Raw genomic sequence first — 24,718 nt, forward strand, 5'->3', positions numbered from 1 at the left:
GTTTATTGAAACATCATACACCTACAGGGCCTGGGGCAGAGAAGGTAAGTCCCAGGACAGTCAGGAGACAATCACAGGTCTGAAAGTTGACCTTCTTGGGGGAATGTGGACAATTACCCTTTAATGGGTGATTGGTGATCCCTGATTGGAAAGAGTCTTTCAAGGTAACAAAAGCTGAAGCGAGGTGCAGGTGGGGCTCCATTAGATAGACAAAAGGAATCTTGAGGCATAGTTCTGTACAACTAACTAGGAGGAACACGAATGGCACTTCCGGAAAAACACCCCCTGAATCTGGCACTGGTGGCAGGACCTTTGTCCAGCATGGAGGAAGGGGCGAGGAAGGGGCGACCCCTCCCCGCCACAGATGAAGGCAAGCCAGCACACACCCACAAGGCACACAGAAACTCAGATGGGGTCTTGCTAGCAGATGCCTCTGACAGGGTGGTGCATATGGATTTAAGTTGTTACATACTTTGGTCACATACTCAAAGAAAGAAAGAAAAACATCTGTAGCTTTCAAGAAACTTTACCCAAAATGTCTTTTGAGGGGAATATGATTTGAACGCAAAGTATTTAGGTTGCTTGTCTTCCTTGATCTGCTGAGACTCTACCACTTGAGCTGTACATCCAATCTGAATTTGCTGGTTACTTTGGAGAAGGAATCTCATAGACGTTGCTGCCTAGGGTGGCTAAAATTATGATTCTCCAAATCACAAGATCTATAATAGCACAGAATATAGGGTTGAGCCACTGGCATCCAGCTTCTAGTTAGTTTTGGTATTTACCTATTGATTGAGATAATGTACTTTATGTAAAATAATTATTAAAACCTGTTTGTGTCTTACCTTTTTCAAAACCAAATGTGATCCAAAATTTTGCCTTCAATTTTAAGGGCAATTAGTAGTGCTTACTATTGAATTTTGATTGGATTTTATAAGGAACTATTTGGAAGATTACATTTCTTCCTTTGTAATAATCTGAACTCTTTGTTATTGTGATATAAAAATTGTGGTTAAACTATGATTTTGTTCAAGAAATTATGTTTTGGTCTGAGACTATCATTGTGATTGACGGCTTTGGACCTTAATCCTCCTGGATATAGTTTCCTAATAGCTGACATTGAATACATGCCTGCAGGTACCATCATGCAGGTTGCTTTAGAGCTTGGCTTTTGTTAACTTATTCCAGAGCTGAACATCAACAACAAGATTCTTGTGTCTGCCATTTAAGTATCTGGCAACACAGGTATGCATCAGGGTTCTCAGCTAAAAATATTCTGAACACTTACACTTCGACGAAAAGAAATGAATCTTTTTAAAATTACAAATATAGTCTATTGTAGGTTCAACCAATTCTATAGTACTAGTGCTAAAAGCATTTCCTTTTCATTTCAAAGCAAAAAATTGAAACCAAAGAAGTTTTGAATAACAAACTGAAAATCAGACAGCTGTAAAGATTTTCTTTCAAAAATATTTCAAATCTACAATAACAAAAATTGCAGCATGTCTTAATAAATTTCAGCAATTTGTTGCATTTAGTATGATTTTATTATGAACGTGACAGATTAGGCCTCATAAAATTTATTATAAAACAATATAGCAAGGGCCTAATTCAGTTCTCAAATGCCAAGGACCCAGCAATCAGAATTCTGTCATACCAGCGAATTATGGATGCCTAGGAAGATCAATAATCTCACAGTATCTTTGAGTAAACATGAAGAGAATTAATGCATGAACAAGAAAAATAATGGAAAAATAGAAAACTACATAAATTATAAGTACATTTTCAAATTTTATAATGAAATTATTGCATAATTGTTAATGAAGTTGAGATATAGATGATCTGATCTTAAAACAAAGCTAATTAATCAATTGGTGTATTTACAAAAAGATGGTAAATTGATTTCACATACACTGTCCTGTTTCTTGAAAAAATAATGCAGTTGTCAGAGGTATAACTATAAAATTCTGGAATGCTTCAACTTGAATAAACTCAATTTGATTTCACAATTTTATAAATATTATACATAATAGATGAGAAACTGAATTTTTCCTATTGAGATTAGCTGAATGTAGATTTCATGGTTTACAAAAACTGGTTCCACTTATTTTGTGTCCTATATTTGTTTTCCTGGTCAATGGAATATGATTTATTTTGGTTTTATAGTTGAGTAATGATTTGTGCAGTAGTTTGAGTTATACATCATTCTTCTTGACCACCAATGATATCAACATTTGTCAACCAAATCCACTAAAGCTAGTAAGCATGCAGTACTTACAAATTTTCTTGTCTTCAAATGGAAATAAACCTTATCAATGCTAGAAATTCAGTATGTGACCACATGATCTTAGTAAGCAGCAACTTAAATCCACATGCTCCACCCTTTTGAGAAAAAAATATTTCTTGTACTGGTACTCTAAAGATTGAACAACAATTAAAGTTAAAATGTGATTTTTATTATGTATCTAAATAATATATTGTTATACATCACATTATGCATTATACATTATAATAGAGTATATTATATATGTTATTTAATATTATATTATTGAATATATTATTATATGCATAATAATATCTAATATAATAAATATATATGATAAAATTTCTAACTTACCAGAGGCAAGTATTTGTAAATACCTAATTTATGTATAGAATATTTAATCCAGACAGAAAATTGCCTAATATGTTTCTTTTTCCAGTCACATCTCATCACATGTACAGATGTTATGAAATTTTGTGTGTTCATTATCTAGATTTTTTTAAACTTGTTTTAATTTCTTTTGGTGCTAGAAGAAGCTAAAAGCCATCAAAGTTATGTATTGCTATATGTAATTCTACCAAATACTATAGCATTAGAAGTTTATATGTTATGTTTTTTCTCTCAATAGCTTGTTGTTTAATGATCTGAAGATTATTAAGCAAATTAAATTTTACAAAGAGTGTTTTTGTTATTTTATGTATTATTTAAATTTATTTTACATTATACATAAAATGTTAAATCTTTAGGTATTTATGAGATACCATATGATATTTTACTACATATTTAGCTTCCACAATATTTAATTCAATGTAACATATCTGTAAGGTCTGCACAGGGACACCTTCCTACCTCTTGATAGCAGTCACCTTCCCCTCCTGCTAGGACACATACTGGGCCACCTCTGGTCACATGCCTCCCATCTAACCTTAGGAGGGTCCCAGACCCTCATGTACCCTCAAGTGTGACCCCACCTTTCCCCATCTGGCCACACCTCTTTCTGCCCCTGTCCTAGATAAGTCATGGCCCAGAGGTGGGTCACCACTTCCTTTTCAACCATGCCTCACCAAAATGCATGGCAGGGGCAGCAGTTCTGTAAATAAACTTCTTCTCCTGCCTGAATAGCACCTGGTGTTCTTTTCATGGGCTACTAATGAAACCTACCTATTTAACATACCTTACAATATCTATGTCATCAAACATTGACTCTTTCTTTAAATAGAACATTCAATTATTTTGGTAGTTTTATTTTTCAGGGTATTGTTACCTGTAGTTATCCTACTGTTGCATATACTGGAAATTCTTATTTCTACCTGAATAAAAAATTTGCACCATAAATGTAACTGAATATCTGAATAGTGATCATAAAGTACTAAAACGATTATGATAATTCAAAAGACTTGAAAGAGCCAGAGTAATTCTAGTACAAGGAGCAATGCTGGACATATCAAAATACTTGCTTTCAAACTATATTACAGAGACATAATTAGAATAAGGTTGTTTAATGCTGACATATGAACATTAACCAAAGGAATAGAACATAAGCCATAGAAATAATCCACCATGGCTATAGTCAACAAATTCTTGGTAAAGATGTCAAAATAGATGATTTTGGAAATGTTAGATAAACCAATGGAGAAGACTGAAACTAAATATTTATTTCTCATGTTCAATAAAAAAATCTACTTAAAATTGATCATAGACTTTGGCATAAGACTTGAATCATTGAAATTACTATTGTAAAAAAATAGGATAAACTGAGATATAGCCACAGACAACCATACATTTTTTCCCCTGAATACACCAATATTTCAAGAAATAAGAACAAGTACTGACAAATAGAATTCCATCAAACTATACATTTTCTGCTCCTCAAAGAAAGCAAATACCAAATGAGGAGACAGTTTAGAGAATGGGAGACAATTTTTTAAATCATTCATCTAATAAACTATTAAATTGATATCTGGAATTTATTTTAAAAACACTGAAAAAATAAGTATTAAAAGACCAAATAATGCAACTAAAAAGGCCAAATTAATTGAGTACTTTTCAGAAGAACTACTGGTGTTCAACATTCAACAAACCCAAGATATGTTTAATGCCCTTGAACATTGCCATAGCTATAGCTAAGGCCATTCTCATATAGCTCTTAGCTATAAAAAAAATGTAAATCAAAACTACACTGATATATCATTCATTCCAATCAGAAATGGCATCATCATAAATAAATAATAAATGCTTCTGAGGATGTGAGCAAAGAGAGACTTTTATACACTGTTTGATAGATCTAAAATTACTGTAGCCACTATGAGAACAGGCCTGGGAGGTCATAACAAAACAAACAACAAATTTACATGTAATTTTGCTATATCACTCTTGGGCACATATACAAAGGAATCTAAGCCAGAATGTAGTAGAAGTACTTGGATACCCACGTTTTTAAATTTACTAAGGCACAATTTACAACAGCCAGAAACTTAGAGGTTTCTGAATGTCTCCTCCACATAGCATTAGTCTTTTTTCTTCTGTAAAATATCTTTGAAGATATATACAGCCTCATATATTAATGAATCTTTAAAACAAATGTTAAGTTTTGATATAAGCTTGGGAGGTGACAATAGTGAGACTTTTCAAAGCAAACTTTAAGAATATTTACTAGTAGTTTGAACAAGATATCTTCATTGGGTACAAATTGTAGGCTTGGTCATTTTCTATTACTAATAAATAAATCTGATTTTTTTCAATAAACACAAAATTTCTCTCTTTAATACAAACACATGCATAGTATAAACAGGTATCTTCAGGATCCATCCTTCTGCCTTTTCCTGTGTGAACAGGGATATAAAAATGTTGATATTGTGGTCTGTACTGCTAATAAGAATAATACAAAATATTTAGGAGTAAACAGCAAAATTGATGGTGAGATAGATAGATCAGCATCACATTAGTATTTGTTAGTTTTAAGTCTTGACTTCAAACCAAACATATTAGAAGTCTTGATAGTAATGAAAAATATATTTATGGTTCAATTTTTAATTATTTATTATAACTTTCACGGGGCTACATATTTTTAAATCAGTAATGTTGGACTCATTTCCTAAGAATCTGCTGTGGGTTTTTATTTGATATATCTAGTTTTGATATCTGGCTAACATTTACCTTATCATGAGCATTGGTAAGCATTCTCTCATCAAATATTCTCTGACTGAAAGTATTTGTGAAGTGTTGCTATACTTTCTTCCTTAATTTCTTTCTAGAATTTATCACTGAAGATATCTTGCTAAAGAGATGTTTTGTTAGACAGATGACACTTGTAAATTCAGTATTTTTACACTGATAGAAAGCCAGTAAGATTTTCTAACTTTACTCATCTTGATAATCTATTTTAAATAATGCATTTTACAAATATTACCAATTTTATGGATACAAAGTTGTTTGCAGTAACCTTTTCTTTCTTTCTTTCTTTCTTTTTTTTTGTTTTGTGCTGGTTCTGGCACTTGAACTCAGGGCCTGGGAGCTGTCCCTGACCCTATGTGTTCTGAAAGCTAGCACTTTACCACTTGAGCCATAGTTCCACTTCTGGCTTTTTCTGAGTAGTTTTTGGAGATTAGAGTCTCAGGGACTGTCCTGTCTGGGCTGGTTTTGAACCACAATTGTCAGATCTCACTCTAATGAATAGATAGGATTACAGGGATGAGCCACTGATTTTGGGCTTTTTTTCTACTCTTTTTAATGTCAGTATTATCAACAGAAACAGCCTCCTCTTCCAGATATGATACTGATATTTGGTATTTTATCATTTTTTTGGTCAGAATCTCTAGAGATTATTTTTACATTTTTAAGAACTATCTTTGGAGTTTATGTTCTAACTAGATTTGATAAGTTTACTTTGGGTCTTGTTTTGATTATTTTCTTTATTTTTATTCATCTCATTTGTGTTTCTCAAGAGCACAAATAATATCTACAGTTTAATAGCATCTGATATACACCTACATCTTGACTTTGTATCTACCAAATATTTGTGCCAGCTGTCATTAAACATTTTACTCATATATGTTTATCTGTCAGAACTTTCTAGAATTAATAGGATGGATACATAATTTTAGCTATGGTAGATAGAAGATAGATTGATTGATAAAAGTAGATTACAGAGATGGGCCTACAAAATGATAGAAGAAAAGACATCATTTGCTATGCTATCTGCAGTCTGGAAATCTAAACAAGCCAGTGGCACAATCCATAGGAGCTCAACAGCCTGAGAACTAAGACCTGTATAGGAACTATTGCAACAACAAAGTTCTGAAATCATGTTGAGGTAGATGAATTCTGTGCTTCTATAGTTATCCTAGGATCAAAGCCCTCTCCCTACATTTATTAGACTCACTCTCTTCATGAGAAACATTTGATTGCTTCATGTTTGGCAATTATTAAGAAGGTTTTTTTGTTTGTTTGTTTGTTTGTTTTTGTCGGTCATGGAGCTTAAACTCTGTGCTTGGGTGCTATCCCTTAGCTCTTCAGCTCAAGGTAAGCAAGCACTCTACCACTTGAGCCACAGCGCCACTTCTGGTTTTCTGGTGGTTTATTGGAGTCTCATGGACTTTCCTGCCAGGGCTGATTTGAACCGTGATCCTCAGATCTCAGCCTCCTGAGTAGCTAGGATTACAAGCATTAGCCGCCAGTGCCAGGCTGGAAAGTTTCTTTTTCATCTACCACTTATAGAAGAGTTTTTAGCCAAGTTAATGAAATCTGGTCTATAAAAACTAGAATTTATTGGTAATCTACAAAGCAAGTCTAGTTATTTAGGTGTGTGAATTTTAACTTGTGAGAATCGATCTTGTGTTTGACTTACTTTATGACAACTACCAACTTCTATAATATTGCCGAGTTATACATTTTAATGCATTGTTTTCTAGAAGAACAACCTAAGAAGTATTCAGTATATTTAAGAAGAAATTCTAGAATAGCAATCAGTGGGTAGTGGGAAGGGAGAGAAAAAAATGATTAGGGATGAATATTACAGAGTATATATGTGTACTTGCATGCATGAAAATAGAATAATAAAACCAACTAAAAATGTAGAAGGGTTAAGAGTAACTCAAATGGGGATAAACAGATCAAAGTAGAAATGTATATGTGTGTAAATAAAACAAAATCATTTACGCTAAAAAAAAGGAAGACCAGGACAGAAAAAAAGAAAATAGAGTAAGTATTTCACTTAGAACTTCTATTTAAAAAATTAAAAAAAATAATTCTAGTGACAGACACAAGGTAGTGAGTATATGTCTTATAGAACATTGTTAACCCCTCCTGTTTTTCTCCCACTTTCCCTGCCCTTGAACCCCCTCCAAGTTGTAAAGGTGATAGATAGTGAATATATTTCTTTTAGGACAGTATTCCCTCCTCCTCACTTTCTCCTGCTTTTCTGCAGCCCCAACTCTCCTTCTTCCAAGTTGTAAAGTTCATTTTCTCCTTAGTGTCTTGTGCGTATCGCTGTTGCATTGATTCACCCTTTGTCTTTTGTCTCACCATTTCTGTGATTCCCCTTCCCAAATCAGATAAACCTATATACAATAGCAAAAAAAAAAAAACAAAAACAAAAAAGGAAAAGAAAACAACTTATTAGCAGCTACTACAACTCTGTAAATGAACATTTCTTTATTTATATTCAGAGGTTACAAAAAAAGTGTTGTCTGGACCATCTCAAATTTGGTTTGGCAAAGTTAGTGTTCTATTGGAAAAGCAGAAATTACCAAATGAGCAGAGATAATTCCATTCTAACAGTGAAACTTTTGAGGGAATCAGACTTTTGTATGTCTATGACAGCTTTTCCCTTGTTCAGATTATGGTTTTGATAGAAGGGTAACAAATTCTTGCAGACCTGGAAACAAAAGAGAGGAGTCAGAATCCTATTATTCCAAAGGCACTCCCATGATGATGAAAATATCTCTCATCTGTCCTTCTTAAAGATCTCACCACCGCTTTGTAGTGTAGGCTGTAGACCCAAACTCTATTGCAAAAACCTGTGGGAGAACATCTAGCATCCAAACCATAGTTCAATATGAATATAAAATAACCAAACAAAATTCGTCTGAGTTAAGGGGACTGTGACACAAGTCTTTTAGTGACCTGAAATCCTCTTTCCAGCTTTATGAGAAAAAAATGGAATATTTTAGCTTTCATTCCAATATCATAATACAGATGAAAGTCTAAAAGTACAAATTAAAAAATAAAATTTATTAAGAGTATATTTGTTGCTTTAATATATAACCTTATTCAAATAACTGACCCTAGACAATTTTTATATTTCCAAAGCAATTCTTGGCATACTTATTTTATATGCACCTTGCCTATTACACATTTATTAGAGCCTAACTAAAGTGAAACAGATGGCCAAATAACTTTTAAAACTAGTTTCTTAATATAGCTCCAGTCAGAAATATTGACCTTAATACTTTCTTTCCTTTTAAGTAAAAAGAAATTAAAAGTTATTCCAGAGACTTTCTTCTCCTTACACACACACACACACACATACACACACACACACACACACACACACACACACACACACACACAATTCTTCTTATTCCATCATTAGCAAATATTGTTTTAGGCATGGAGGGAATAAATAAATTTGATTCTATCATGAAGAAAAGACAAAAGATGAATTGCTGATCCTTCAAAAGTAAATCTAACTCTGCCTACTATAAAAATTTGCTTCAAAACATATTATGCCCTTGCTTTTCCACAATCATCTTCAAATAAGTAGTAATTGGCCAATTTTCTAGAGTCTACCTTAGGTTAAGTGATCATTTCCCACTGCTAATCTTCCTCACACCACTGACCTTACTCTCTGCCTGCCCCTGCCCCTTATCTGCTCAAATGCTCTCTTCTGGATTCTCAGAGACTTGTATATAAGATATGTTGTATCCCTATACTTTTTTCAAGCTAAGTATTTCATCTTTTCCTTATATCAACTGTTATCAATTCAATCTGAGAATTCATCTGTTTTTTTTGTTTTTTTTTTTAGGGGGGGGTCCGGTCATGGGGCCTGAACTCTGGGCCTGGGTGCTGTCCCTCAGCTCTTCAGCTCAAGGCTAGTGCTCTACCACTTGAGCCACAGTACCACTTCCGGCTTTTTTCTTTTTGCTTATGTGGTGCTGAGGAATTGAACCCAGGGCCTCATGCATGCAAGACAAGTGCTCTACCACTGAGCCACCTTCTCAGCCCTTCATCTGCTTTTATATATGCTTACTACATGGAAGTGCTTACCACATGGAAGTAATTCTTTAACTGGCTATTTTAGGGTACTAAGGGTCCTTAAGTTTTCTGTGGTCAATGAATTCTATATAAATATTTTATGCTTTCCATTCAGTGATGATATGATATAATTATTGGACTAAACATTGAATCAGGTGTTCCCGCTCAGTTCATGATTACTATTATTTTTGCAGCATGTTAGCAAAAAATTATGTTATCATGGTTATTTCTATCATTCAAAACAAAAGAAAAAGGCAGTTGAAAAATCAAGCCATCTTGTCATACCTAGAAGGTGTAAATTAAATTCAAAATAATTTCCTCTGCTATCACTAGTTCTTTATTTGTATTTTTACACATAGCATGTTAATCTTAGTTACTTGTATACTAATTTATAGAAATTCATTGGTGGTGGTAAGTACTTTTCTCAAAAAAGAATGATCATTGTAGCAATCAGTCATAAATATTCATTAAAATTTTGGGAAAGAAATATGTCTAAATCTATGTTCAGTTGAGTTAGACAGTTTCTAATGATACTTTGCTAAAACTGGACTTTGAAACAGAAACACAAGAAAGCTTTGATTAAAAGTAATGATTATCTCAAATTAGTACATACATTTTAAGTCGCTGAAGTTTTTTTTATAGTATTCCTATATTTATGTATGTCTCCTTTCTATGCTTCAAATTTTCAAAAATTAAAATATAGTCAGATTATAATTTAAAGAGTTTTTATAAAATTTAAAATTCAAAGTTGCTGAATTTGTCTCAGTCAAAAAAATCTGGCATATTAATAACCTAAGTGAATTTGATTGTTTTAGTAGAATCATTTTTTAATATTGTTTTTGCTTTTTAAAAGTTATACTAAGGAGAGTACCTCATTTATTGTTAGGCCCATTATTTTTAAATAGTATTAAAATAACTATATTATGCATTGACAAAAAGGCTAGTACTAATCAATATGCTCACCTGGAAATTAAGTTTCAGGACCATTGCCACATAGATTGAAGCAAATAGAAGTCTCAGTTTTTGAGTAAGCTAAATAATTCATTAATTAGAATCATCTAGTTGTTTTTTAATCTGTCTCTAGGATCAGTACTTAAATTCAGAGTAAACCATTTTTAGGAGCAAAATTCTGTTCTGTGAGTATCCAGTTAACATAGATCCTTTGCAAATCTAAAATTAAACAATACATTTTAATCATCACTGTCCATAATATCTACTACCTATTTTCTTACAAATCAGGCCGATTAACAAGTTGAGTAGACCTACCAAAATACTGCACTTCAATTATTTTAAAATGAAATAACTTACAATCATTCAAAAGCTCTTGGTAGTTTTAACCTTGCTTATTTCTTGAGTTTGTCTATTCCATTTCATGTTAGTGACAAATTCCCTTCACAGCATTGGCTACTAATGCTGGTAGATGACAACTCTACCAAGTTTAATGCTACTAATAAAAAATTTTAAAACTTTTAGAACTTTAAACTAAATAAAATATTATACTAAGATGAAGTTTTAATCTTCATTATTTGAACTTAGTTTTTAATAGTATTGATCTTAATATAAACATTTTTATGTGGTATAGTCTAAAGGTAGTGCTGGTTTTTAAAATCAGTAACATTTGTAGCTGAAGCGTTACATCCTTTTGTAGACAGCTGCTATTACTCACATGAAAATGTGTTCATGTTAGCCATAAATAATATTTTAAATATGCTTTTAACTGGTTTAAATATTTATTATCATTATGGATTGTTGGCTTATCAAGAACAAATAAGTGGTGCATGCAGTATTTGTTCAGTTATACAAAAATATCTGTCAGGGCAAAATTGAAATAGATAATTGTATCAATACTAGTGATTAATAAGCATACCACTGAATCACTGAAGATAAACTAAAATGAGTAAGATGTAAAGATGATAAAATTTGACAGAAATGATATGACATATCACTTTTATCAGCTAGAGCTGGTTTATGATACTTGTATAGAGAAGTTTGATGACTGTTTATGTATGAATCATAATGTATCATTTCCATTATGACTCAGTGGGAATAGAAAAGTTTCAGGGCCATATATAACAGCCTAAGGAGAGTCTCTCATAAAGGAGTTGAAAATTAGAATTTGTCCCCCAGAAAAGGTAACATAGGAAGAAAGTAGCAAAATTTTAGTTGAGGAAACAGGAAAATGTACGTAAGTTCAGCAAGTAGTAACGATTGCAAAATTCTTTCTCAAATGCAGAAAAAATGAACAAATAACTTGTGTCTTAAAGCTAATATATAATACAGTATGTTTTTATAATAAATCTCAAGTTAACTTGTTCTATTGCTGATGATGAGTTTAAGGTGCTTATTCGTGTTCAACCTACTTAAATTCTGATATTTTTTAGATGTTACCATGAGTGTTGTTAAATGTACACATTCTCCTAAGCCATTAAGATGCTAGTATATTTAAGTACATTTCCAATATTTAAAATTTTGAATTTATAAGCACCAAGAAATTCTGAAATCCAGTGTTTACTGGCAACTTGCATGTAAAATATTGAAAGAGTAATCTCATCAGAATGGAGATATTTATGTTTCTATGTCTTCATGCACCCACGAGAATGGTATTGTACACTGAATGTGGCATTGTTCAATGAGTTCACTTTTGCCAGAAAGAAAAGAGCTTTACTCTTTGCTAGCAGAACACTCAGAGTGCAGACACATGAAAATGAAAAATAGAAAACCATAAATGTAAATAAAACATTACAGTAGTCTTTTCCTGCTGCTTTTTTTAAACATTTCTTCAGTCAGTATTAGTGACAAATGTTAGTTTCACTGCAACCATTAAGAATTGTTTTTTAAATCAGTCCTCTAGTGAATAATTTTAACAAGTGAAGATATGTGCATGTAGAACACTGAAAATAGATTTCTGTCTCTCATGCTGTACGATTATCAACTCAAAATGGATCAAGGATCTTCCCGTTATACCTGGATCTTTGAAACCATTGTAGGAGAAAAAATGGAAAACACTGTAATATACTGACATATACATAACTTTCTGAATAGAACTCCTGTTACTCAGCAAATAAGAGTGCAGATTTGCCACACCTACTCTGGTGGAGTCTGCTTAGCATGGAACACCTACTTTCAGAACAGAGAATGGGGCTTCAAAGAGGCCTACCTCCTGGAAAGGCTGGCAAGCCCCTGGAAAAGATGTGTTTCTGTTCCTGTTTTTCTTTTCTTTGCTGTATAGGCGTGCCTATTAATCTTTTACTGCTCCTGCTGCTTGTTCTACTTACTCATGCTCAACGTTCCCTTATTCAGGGCTCTTTCTTGGAAGTGTTGACGACTCCAACATCCAATAAGTATCCTGAGAATATGACTAACTCACCTGAGTTAAGTGCTACCCTGAAAGCCCCTCTTATGGAGGCTAGTAGACAAGTCATAAGTAAATATAAAAGTATTGGAGGCTTCATGATGTCACTTCAGCAAAAGGAATTATTTGTAAGAAATTTACAAGAAGCTGTAGACACGGCTAGAGCAGAAAGAGTGTATGGCTATTGGAGACTTCCCTTTAATCCTGAAGCATATACAATAGATTCATATAGATATCCTGTAGATAAGAAAGATGTAGAGGGATATTTAGACCAAAAGGTTGGTAGATAAAAGGTGGCAATGGCTTATCAGAGGAAAATGGTGGGATCCTCCATTATCTAGAGGACCCCAAAGACTTCCCCCAGATCCATAGCCTTTTACACGTGTGTATAATAAGGATGGCAACCATTGGGTAAACTACTTAGGAGAAAGCACTTCTTATTATTCTCTTTCATTTACTGAGAGACTTGCTAGATCTAGGCCTCCTTGATGTTTACTATCAAAGAAGGAACAAGAAAGACAGTTAAGAAAAGACAGTTAAGGCCTCTATGGAGAAGAGTAAATGATTATGTGAAAGGGTTACAGAAAAGACACTATGAGCTTAAATTTGATATATGGCCAGATTTAACTAAGTATACTGAATATCATTATTTTTGGCCACAAATTGGGGACCCTCTAAGAATGGCAAAGAAGCACAATTGCTTAGAAAAGATTTGAAATGTATAAAGTATAAAACTAAACAAAAGTAACTATGAAGTACTAGAATTCATGCCTTTCTGTTCAGCACCTTGCCCATATGCTCTGGTTAGTGGTTAATAGGTGATAAACATCGAAACCAATTGTATTTCTTAAAAATAGAGGTAAAGCCTGGAACAAGTGCCTATCGTCATAACTCGTCATCCAAAAAACAAGATCAGTTGACCAGCTGGTGACCACCCAAGAACGAAGCCTTGCAGCAAGATTGTGTAACCTTTTGCCTTTTCTCATGGAGACTTTTTTCTATAAGAGCTCGTCATCCTCTGCAATAAATCACACTCAGCATTCACTCCTCTTGTGTGTGAGTTGTCTGTTTGCCATCTCCCCACCTCCTCCACTAGGTGTCCTCCGTCGTCCCGACAGAGCCGGTCCATGGCACAGATTGACAAACGGGATTGCATTACACTTCCACAGATTGGACTAAGGAGATAGTCCACAGCGTGGGAGAAAATTGTTGCCAACTATCTATCTGGCAAAGAATTAATAACCAGAATATACAAAAGCTTCCAAATCAATACCTCATTAATAAATAAACAAATGAGCTGAACAGATATTTCTTGAAAAAATGTACAAATGGCCAATAAATATACAAAGTCATGTTCAACATCACTAGCCACGAATGAAATACAATTTAAAATAACACTTGGATTTCATTGCATTACTGTCAGAATAACATCCGCAAGAATACATTCAACAAAGATGTGGAGAACAAGGAACCATTCACATGACTAAGAATGAAAACTGGTGCAACCACTATGGAAGTCAGAATAGAGGTTCCTCAGAAAAGTAAAAATTGTACTGTTACGATATCCAGCAATGAGGCACTTGGGCATACTGAAGTATGGGTCTAACCAGACCCATCTTGACTACGTGGTGGGTGATAGGGTAGGGTTTAACTGGCACTATCTTGTTTTCATGGTGGAGGCAGGAAAGTCCTACCTCCCAGGTGATGGGTATGCCTGAATTACTTGAGGCAGGGACAGGGACTTGTATAATAGGGTGCTGGACTTGGGTCCTGAACTCTCAGGCTCCCTGTGATCCTGACCTCTGACTTGACCCTTTTTAGGGCCAGACCAGCTAAGGCATCATTACACTCTGCCATATGTCTCCGTGTTCCTGTTTTGTCTCCTATCTCTTCTCCAGTCACTATGGCATCCCACTTTAGCTCTTCATTGGAGCTGATCTGGTTTGTTGGTATTTTTTCCTACTCTTTCTTTCCTCTACTGTTCTCATGGCTCAGTTTTCTGACAGTGTTAAGTGTATTTGTGGGGCTGCTGGTCTTTGAAAGAGGAGTCTACCATACAGTCAGAACCTTTTAATAAATGCTCCCCATTCAAACACTCAAAATGTGGCTTCTCTCTTTTCTCACTGTATAACTATACATCCAAAGAAATGTAAGGTTACAGTAGAAACACTCATACACTCATGTGCATTTTAACAGTATTTATAATAGTCAAGCCATGGAAACAGCCCAGATACTCTACACCTGATTAATGGATCAAGAAAGTGCAAAGTAGTATTACTCAGATATGAAGAAGAATGAAATAGTGTAGCCTGCAGGAAAGTGAATAGAATTGGTTATCATCGTGGTCTGCAAACTAGACCAAGTGAAGAAAGATAAAGGTCACATTGTTTTCTCTCATTTATGGATACGAGGCTGAAAAAATAAATATGTATGTCAACACAAGTAGCATCATACACATACACATAAATAACATATTTGTTATTGTGAGAACGAGGAGATGGGGAGGTGGATGAAAAGAGAATTCTAGAGGATGAAAAAATACCAAAATATATTGCATCTGTGAATGAAGATAGCAAAACAAATCTCAGTGAAAGCTGTTGATTAGCAGTATGTCATAAGGACAGGGCACGTAAGAGGAAGTGCAGGTAAATCTGATTACAATACTAAATATGTGTGAGTAAGATGCAAAGATTAAACTTCTTTGAACAATTATCATACAATAAACAATGAATTATAGGAATAGAAATTGATTTGGAAAAGAGAGAGCAAAGACAAGAAAGAGTGATAGAGGGGATAAGTCTGATCAAAATATTGCATACTCATCTAGGCAAAATGAAAGACACTGTACTACTAACTGATGCTAACAAAAATTATGGTGAAATAGTCAAAAGTCAAATGGAAGTTTTTAAATATTAAATTTATACTGATTCTTTGATTCAGTGAGGCTTTCCAGATTATTTTCTGATTCAAAAGTTTTTTCAGCTTGCAAAATGTTATAGTTCAATATAGTAACTTTCTTTTAAAGTCAGGGGGAAAGTTGCCTATGACATTGAAAAGAATAAAATTCTTTCCATTGTTTAGTAGGCTCTCTGGAGATGATTCAAGTCAATAGTGTTGTACAAATCTGTCCTTGATTAACAGTTGAACAATGCTGGAAATAGAAGCTAAGCTGCAGAAAACATTAATGCTTAGGACAATGCAAATGATTCTTGTTCACTGTGATGCAAATGAATTTTATCCTATAGAGAATACAAATCTCTGTAATTAAACTCTCATTTGATCTGGTTTTAAAGTCTGTTGGCTCACTCATTAATCATCGAGTCAACTAAAATCTTTGACAAGTTTTCATTTAATATTTATAGGTGAATCGTGACTTTGACACATGAAAAAAAAATTACCTTACTTCAAACATTAAGTGAATCCATGACTGGAAGAAACAGACAATATGTCATTAACAGGGTAAATGTGTTTGAAAAATGTGTTCAGGTAAATGTTGGGCTCAATGTTACTACATTCTCTCTGTTTCAAGCACTGAGATTTTATTTTTAATTGAAGTAAGTTGGGTTAAAAAAAATTAGGATGCAGGCATCTTCCCCACTAGAGCAACTTGAGTTCATGTTGCTAAGATTTAGAATTATTTATGTAGATGAATATGGCCTTGTAAGAATTAGGTGAGTGGGGGGAGGGGTGGCAAAAAACTTGGTATAGAATGGTAGAAAGCATGGCTTCCTTGGGAGACAATCACAGGAGTGCTCTCTCCATTCTTTCTTTAATTATGCTGTTAGCATAATTAAAGGAGTAGGAAAGTAGATTGTGTTTCTATCTTGCTTTTAAGCTTTGCACGCAGTTGATTAATGCATTCTTTATGTTTGCATTGGGCTGCTCTTCATTTCCTTTGTAAGTAATGCTAATGAGGATGAGCAAGCAACCAGTGCTTGCAGAGCTGGTATATTAGCAGAGATATCTTCTCAAGGAGATCATGATCCTCAGGATGCAACTTAAACTGGAGGAAATTAGTATGCAAAAGACACATTCATTTATTTGTCACAATATAAATAATCTTTGGGAACTTAGTAAATGCACAGGGTGGGGGCAGGGAGGGGAGTATCCACTGAAAGTCCTGGATATGGAAATCTTCTTTCATATTCAAGTATGTTCTGGAGACAAATCTGGCTGGAGATCTGTAATGAGAGGAGCAGCAGGAGCTGACAGGAGGGTCATACAGGGACATACCTTGCATGTGTAAATCTCCAAATCTTCCTTCTTCTCTTTTACCTAGCTGGATTCTATTGAGAGTTTTATGCAAAACACAACGTCTGATATGTATAATTTTCAAACTCTACTATGAAACTCTATTAGAGAGCCAGTGATAGAAGCTGAGAGGTCTGTAATAGAAGAGTTATTCTGCTCGGGCAAGGGTATTCACAAAAGAAGCAGTGAGGAGCAGCCAGAGGGATTGGATGTGTTTTATGATAGACAGACAAGAAATAATACCACTTTGTTTGATTTATTTGCTTATATTTTCCCCGAAGAAGCTAGAGAAATGGAGTCATTATTGATTGCATATGATATTAGTTTGTTCAACTATATTTTATGGGGACATATAGAATTAAGAGTTTGGTTCTGAAGGTGAGTTCTTAATTAGCATTGAAGTGAAAATACTAAATGTCTACTTGGATAGAAGATCCAAATTCAGTGATTAATTAGAAAGGTTTAATGGGTTTTCACTTTCTGAATTGGTGTTTTCACACAGATTTTAAGTTATGCATGTGCATACATACACACACACACACACACACACACGTAAGTTCCTTAGTACCTTACCAGTACATTATTTCTCAACCACACCCTATCCCATTCCAGAGCAATTACTTCCTGAATATCCTCACCATTGGTTTTCTACTTTTACTACTGCATAAAATTGAAATGATATAGCTTGCAATTTTATTTTTAATTCATTTGCTTAGCAGACAGTGTATGAGACTTGATCTCACTAGTGCCTTTACAACTCATACTTCTATATAGCTACCTAAATAATTCAGCACATATTCATTAGGAATATCCTGTATTTTGCTGCAATCATTCTAAAAAGTAAATCCCACAAAATCCAATAACTGATTAGATGAACACAAACTTTTAATTTCTTGTTCATGTGGTGGCTTGAGATTACTCTTGCCTTAGTTTAGCTACACTGGGATTTGATTTTGGTCTGCTTAAGAAGATTTGTGTATTATCTTTTGTAGACCAAAGCAGAAGTAGCCATTAGTCTGTCTCTGAGGTGATAGGAGGAGGGCATGAAGAGCAGCAGACAATTGGAACTGATCTATTTCTCTGTCTCCTCACATCCATAGCTGAGTTCAACACTTGGCACAATGCAGCAAACTAGTGTCTAAGGGAAAATAGGAAACTTTGGGTACATGACTGAAAAGGGACTAGATCCTTGTATGGTAATCATTCAATACTATTGAATTATTGAGCAGGGAAAGACATATTTTTCATTTTTTCTATGAAAGTAAAAAGTAACAACTAAGAAGACATAACCACTTAATTTCATTTTTAAATTAAGATAAACAAATTATACAAAGTGGTTCTATGATACTCAAACTACTACTTTGTCATATTTAATCTAAAAATAAAACATGCAATTTAGTTTGTTAATAAATTGTGTCTTGTTTAATGACATGAAGAAAAATATTTGGGGGACCAAAATTAAGGAGAAAGAAAGAAAATGTAGGAGAAAGAAATGAAAACTTACCCTTTAATTTTCAATTTATTAGAAAATATACTTGACAAGATTTATGAGGAGATAGTTCCATTTTCTCAGGGACACTTGCTGAAGTCATCACTGAAGAAATAATTTTACAAATTCTAGAGACCTGGGTAGTGAATTCTTTCCCCCAAGATTGCAACCCTTCAAACAAGGAAGCAAAAACAACAACTTGTCATCATTTTCCTTGTGATAACTTTTCTCCAAGACACTTGAAATGTGCACAATTTATAAGCAGTAATGCTAGGAGCATAGGGTTATTTTAAATTACAAACAGGCTACCTGAAATTGAAGCAACCTGATCAGTTAGAGCTGTTAAGAAAATAGTGATGACCACTGAATTACCACTGTAAGTAGATGAGAACCATTTGACTGAAAATCTATGTTAAAATAAATACGAGTAAATGAATCCATGAAATCAAATTATGAGATCAGTTCTACCTCTGAAGAGGAAAGTTTGTGTTGTCAGGAGGAAATGATGAAAAACCATCAAGCCAGATTTCACATGGCCTTTAAAAGGATATCTAATAGTACTTGAACAATAGCTTTCAGGTAGTATGATTTTCCTGTTTTTAGAATACTTGCCTGATGCTAAAAGAAATATTTAAGTAATCTGAGAAAAGCATGCTGGAATATTTAAGAGGTAGAATTTGAAATCAATAACATTAATCAATGGAAAGCACTGAATAATCTGTATATAGCTCCTGAAGCTAGAAGCAATGGAAAGTTTTAGTAAATACATAAATTCACAATCATGATCTACGTCAGGTGATCAAAAGTTAATCATTTCTAAGAAGGTGAGCCGAAAAAAATTACTGAAACTTTTCAGCCTTAATTGCTAAGAAGTCTTAATCCTATATAAGTTTGTGAGAAAGGAAAGACAGATAGATATAAATTTAGTATTTTAGTGTCTTTAATATTGTTTAAAAAGAGCCAGTTAAAGCTATTTAGAATGGCTTACACGTGCAGCTGCCAGTATGTATTGCTGGAGAGAAAAGTGTGAGCTTTACAACAAGTAATAAAGTAAATGGAATGCTTATTTAGAGTCTATGAGGCCACAATAAGAAATAAAATAGATTGTTTTTTAGTCTATGAAGACTCTCTAAAACACTAAAGTACAAAATTTAGTATACTGTACCCTCTTCTTAGAAACCAATTATGTCAATTTAGTCTGTAAATTAGTATGCCCAGCAGAATGTTTGGTCATCATAGGAACACATTATTTTTCCCTTCATGCAGCATGGCTACTGTCATGAATCCCATGAAATTCTAACTGTAACGGACGAGAGGTGATCCAAGCTTTATTTTGCCTTGCATTAGATACGTAACAATCTATTTGATGTTTATACTAGCCCTGAATATGCAGAATGGTGTTACAGATATATTTCTTTTAGAAGAAATGATCACTGCTTTTCAAGAATTCAACCAATAATTTATTGAAACATTCTGATTGAGACACTGTAGATACCACTGTAGAAAAGATACACCACACAGTTTATCATAGTAGCAAAACAGATGAATCTTTACAGCAGAGTTTTGTAAGTGCAGTGATGGATCTATGCCCAGGTGCATTGGAGTTGTGCAAAAGGGTTGCAACCTGAGATTAGAGCATTGATGTTTGAAGAATGAATGAGAGTTAGATACAGCTGAAGTTGAAGGGACTGAAGAGCAGACAACATTCTTCTTGTTATAGGAAACAGACTAAAGAAGTAAGATGTGAGTTGAGAATTTCAAATAGTTCAGTATGCCACAAGTGAAAAGTGACTATGCTTCGTTGGCAGAATATCAAAGATTCCATGACATATTGAACTCACTTTCATTCACTTCGGATGCTTTCCTACCTCATCACTTCTCTGTCTTAGAAGCCCACGAGTCTCCTAGGATTTTCTTCTGTACCCTGAAAAACAAAATTATTGAAAACTACAAATATTAAAGCTTGAAAGCAATCTTCAATACAATATATGAAAACCTTCTCATTTCTTGATGAATGTCTTTAAACACATAAAATTGAAATAGAGTTAAAATCAGATTAGAAGCTAGATTCCTGATTTAGTTTCAGATTTCTTACTAAAGAACTGACTGATCATCTCCTCCTGTAAATAAATAGGAGTTGTTCAAGGTTCCCCCATTGCATGTTTTTCCCTCTTCAAGCTTAAATAAAACCAGTCTCTGGATCAAACCTTTTTTAGAGAAAACCAATAAACACCCCATTCTTCTGGACACAGTTGTACTTACTCAATTTTATAACTTTTGGAGGTTTAAATTAGTTCAGTGGGCAGCATTTATGACCTTTTTTGAGGCCAAATAAATATTGATTATAGTATATGTATTTAAATGATCACCTCAGTAAAGTGAGCCTATACCCTGGTTCTCCTAGGCAAGGCTCAGTTTACTGTTGTCTGAAGGTAACTACAAATTTCTAAGTGCACAAAATTCACAAAAAGGTGTACTTGTGAGATCTATGCCAAAATAATTTCAGAAAGTGTATGTTCATATTTGTGTCTAGAATAACTTGATTGAAACATTTGGAAAATGTTTCAAGGGACTTTAAGGGACTGGCTGTTCTTCTGTCTTCAGCTGTTAGAAATGCATCTTTTTGTTTATGTGAGCAAAATATCTCTTTCTGACTTTTCCCATACAGCATTAGAGGGGACTTAGCAGAATGAAGAGCCCTAGAGAGCACTCTACTGCCAGCCTAATAGCTCCTGTATTGCTCTTAGTTTTGTTCCACCTGTGTAGCTGCTGTATGTTTAATGCTTCTCCTTACTGAGGAACCAAATTTGACCTCCTCAGAGCCATGAGAAAACTTTTATGAGTGTGTCTCATTTCTAGATGAACTTACTCAGGGATAGACACTTTATTAAACTATGTTAAAGTACTATTTGTCTTTTGTAGAAGTGTGACTAGCTCTGTAATAGCAAAGAAACACCATATCTTCAGTGATAAATTAGTTATACACTCATATTTGGGAAAAGGGAAATATAATTATTAGAGACATTTGTGTCTTTGATATAGCAAACATTTTCTAGATAACTATTTTTTTCAGTTTAGGATAAGTTACCAGCTTTGAAGCATCAGAACACCACTATCTTTTATGCTCAACAATGAATAAGTCCACTTACCATACAGCTATAAGTAAGTTCTGGTTAAGATAGTGGTTGATTTAAATTGTTGGTAGTATTTTAGAAACATTGATGATATATAAACTTGAAGATTAGTACATTGACTTAATTGATAATACATATTTTTCCTAAACAAGTTGCTATGGTTTCATTTTGGTTTGTTTCCTACAAGTTTGTGTGTTGGAGGCTCACCTTTGATTTGACAATTTTACAAGTTAATGAGGCTTTCAAATAGTAGTCAGTAGGGGTTAGTTGAGTCCTAGGAGCTTTGCCAAAGGGATACATCAATCCAGTTCTTCTGGAATCCTATTCTCAGGAAAAAGTTGTGTTGTTATGGAGAGCTACCTTGGGCTTTTTACTGTTTTTCTGGTTTCCTGACCTGCCCCAGTGATCTTTCATTTATATGCTTCTACCATGATGCCATCTGCTGCATTAGTTAGCAGTAAGGAGCTTCTCTTCAGAGTTGGTCCCATATTGTTTGGATATTTCACTTCCAAAACCTTGAGCTAAACATCTCATTTTAAATAAGCTACCCTGGTAACAAAATTATCATAAAGGAATCAAGGCAAATAAAATTAACCTGATGTGTTGCTTTGGAAAACAGGAATGATGCATCTGTTCTCAACAGAAAGTTTATCTTTACTAAACTGTACTGAATTCCTTCTCCTCCTTCTCTCACTTTCTCTCCTGCTATGTGCTCTCCATCCCTTTTCTCTTATTCCTACCCTCCTTTTCTCTACCCTTTCTTTCCTTCCTCCTTGCTTTTTCCCTTGCTTCCTTCCTTCCCTCCTCCCTTCTTCCTTCCCTCCCTCCCTCCCTCCCTCCCTCCTTCCCTCCCTCTCTTCCCTCCCTCTCTTCCTTCCTTCCTTCCTTCATTCCTTCCTTCCTTCCTTCCTTCCTTCCTTGTACTGGTATTGATATCAGGGATTGTACATAGTGTGACAACATTATACTTTATTCTACTTGAATCACTTGTAGAGTTATTTTGATTTTTATCTTGGATAAAGATCTTCCTACTTGTACCATCTTTAAAATATATATATATATATATATATATATATATATATATATATATATATATTGTAAAGATGCTGTCCAGAGGGATTATAGTTACATGAGAAAGGTAATGAGTACATTTCCTATCGAACATTGTTACCTCCTCTTTTGTTTTTCTCCTACCATTTCTTTCCTCCCCACCTACCCAACCCCTCACTCCCCTCCACTGAAGTTGTAAAGTTCGTTTTCAACATAGTGTCTTGTACATCTCATTGTTATAATGGGTCAACCTGTATTCTTACCTCAGCATTTGTTATTTCCCTTTCCCTCTCCAAATTAGAAAAATGTATATACAAGATCCAGGGCACCAAAATTGAATACAGTGAAAATAGGGATTATACCATGGGGGAAGAACATACAAAGAAACAAAAAATTATATAGTACATTATAAGTACATCAAAAACAACAGCTACAAAGATAAACAGCTCTTGTGTCCCTATCTTGGGGTTTATTTCTCTTAGCATCATTTTATATGGTCATATGTACATAGCTTTTGATCTTTTCTACCTATCTTAGACATATACTAGTTATTGAACATAAGGGAAACCATGGGACCGATGTTTCTTTGGGCCTGGCTCACTTCACTTAATATAATTTTTCCAAGTCTTTCCATTTCCTAACAAATGGGGCAATGTCATTCTTTCTGATAGAGGCATAGAATTCTATTATATATATATATATATATATATATATATATATATATATATATATATATATATATATATAATTTTCTTGATCCATTCATCTACTGAGGGGCATCTGGGTTGGTGCCATATCTTAGCTATGGCAAATAATGCTGTGATAAACATAATTGAAGTAGCTAGGATTGCAGGTATGTAGCACCATGCCAAACCTTTATTGAATTTTTTAATTGCCTTACAGAATATCTGAAACATAGCCTTCTAAATACATATATTTAAAAACTCTTCAGAAATGTATGAAAAAATAAACCACAATCCAGCAAGCTAGAAATGATTTTTCTAAAGTGACTAATGCTAATCAACATAATACTTGGTCTTGGAAAAAAAAACCAAAACATGATTTGTTACTACCAGTGTCAGATTGCCTGAACTAACCACAAAGTTGATAAGTTTGTTCTTTAATTTTTTTAAAAAATGTTTTATTGTAAAGATGCTGGGCAGAGCGGTTACAATTACATGAGTAAGGTAATGGCTACATATTTGTCAAACATTGTTACCCACCTCTTTGTTTTTCTTCTACTATCCCTTCCTTCTCCTCCCTCCCCTACTACCCCTCCAAAAGTTGTATAGTTCATTTCCAACATTGTGTCTTGTGCATATCATTGTTTCAATGGGTCATCCCATTGTTGCAATGGGAATAATTTTGTTATTCCCCTTCCTCTCCCCAAATTAGATAAGTGTATATACCACATTCAGGATACCAAAATCAAATACAGTGACCACAGGGGATATACCATAGGGGGGAAGAACATACAAAAGAAACCAAAAAAATCATATACTACATTAAAAACAACAACAAAAAAGGGAAAAAAAACACTGTGTCCATATCTTGGGATTCACTTTGCTTAGCACCATATTATATGGTCATATATACATAGCTATTTCTTCTTGACAGTTTTCCTTGACAGCCAAACATACATTGGACCAATTAGCTTAGCCATGTGGTCTTCTCAATCAGGGTTTTCTGTGACCCATAGGCTGTCCACGTAATTAGTATATGGTTTGAAGTGCTCCCAGTGGCCTCAGACAACAAAGGAGAAATGCATCCAAGTGAGTTTACACCAGGATTGCTGAGTTAGCCCTAAAACAACCAAATGTCTGAAACCCACCAACAAAAATATGTGTCTTTTAATGCAGACTGGGACTTGCAAAGAGGGATGTCAGGAGGTGCTCTACTTACTGTCTTCTTGTCATCTCATGGCA

Source organism: Dipodomys merriami, unplaced genomic scaffold (assembly GCF_024711535.1).
Source record: "Dipodomys merriami isolate MVZ:Mamm:240054 unplaced genomic scaffold, mDipMer1.0.p SCAF_2, whole genome shotgun sequence".
NCBI lineage: Eukaryota > Metazoa > Chordata > Mammalia > Rodentia > Heteromyidae > Dipodomys > Dipodomys merriami.